Here is a 681-nt window from a genome sequence, read left to right as displayed (position 1 = left end):
GCCTTCATTCAACTAGTTGAGAGGAGCCAATTCGGGGGAATGCCTAGTGAGGACCCTCATTCTCATATGGAAACCTTTTGCGATTATTGTGAAGCTATCTCTCAAACGGGCGTGACTCAAGACCAAATAAGATGGGTCTTATTTCCTTTTTCGTTAATCGGCACCGCAAAGCAATGGTTGAAGGGCCTTGATAAGGCCACCCTTGGAATAGATTCTTGGAAGAAGCTAGCTCTAGCTTTCTACAAAAAATTCTACCCACCGGAAAAGACCAATATGCTAAGAGCTCAAATTACGGGTTTTAAGCAAAGGGATGAAGAATCTTTGTATGAAGCTTGGGAGCGGTTCAAAGGTATTTGTCGCTCATGTCCTCACCATGGACTTAGCGAATGGTTTTTAGTGCAACAATTTTGGAATGGTTTATATGAAGATTCAAGGAACATTCTCAATATGGGATCAAATGGAATGTTCACCGAAGTTGATGACAATTGACACGTCTGTCGCGTACCTGTCAAAAATAAAACCTAACGGTCTCAACTAAAAATGTAGTAGAGGCAGTCGAGTATCGAATCCTCAGGGAGGTAGTGCAACTACAGCTGTCTATTTCTAATCTATGGTAACAATTGGTGTTGATTAAATTTTTGGTTCTAAACTACGGAGTTGAAAGGAAAGAGAAATAAACAA

The 681-nt window shown here is 40.7% G+C and overlaps 1 non-coding gene across 1 annotated transcript; it reads right to left on the bottom strand.

Annotated features, from left to right (window-relative positions):
* Positions 1-273: 273 nt before the first annotated feature.
* Positions 274-380, bottom strand: LOC141625956 (small nucleolar RNA R71). The gene has a single exon (XR_012535695.1). It is a non-coding gene; the product is annotated as a small nucleolar RNA R71 (small nucleolar RNA).
* Between the last annotated feature and the right edge of the window lie 301 nt (positions 381-681).

This window comes from Silene latifolia, chromosome X (genome assembly GCF_048544455.1).
Source record: "Silene latifolia isolate original U9 population chromosome X, ASM4854445v1, whole genome shotgun sequence".
NCBI classification, from domain to species: Eukaryota; Viridiplantae; Streptophyta; class Magnoliopsida; order Caryophyllales; family Caryophyllaceae; genus Silene; species Silene latifolia.
This window is presented reverse-complemented; position numbering and strand designations above follow the sequence as displayed.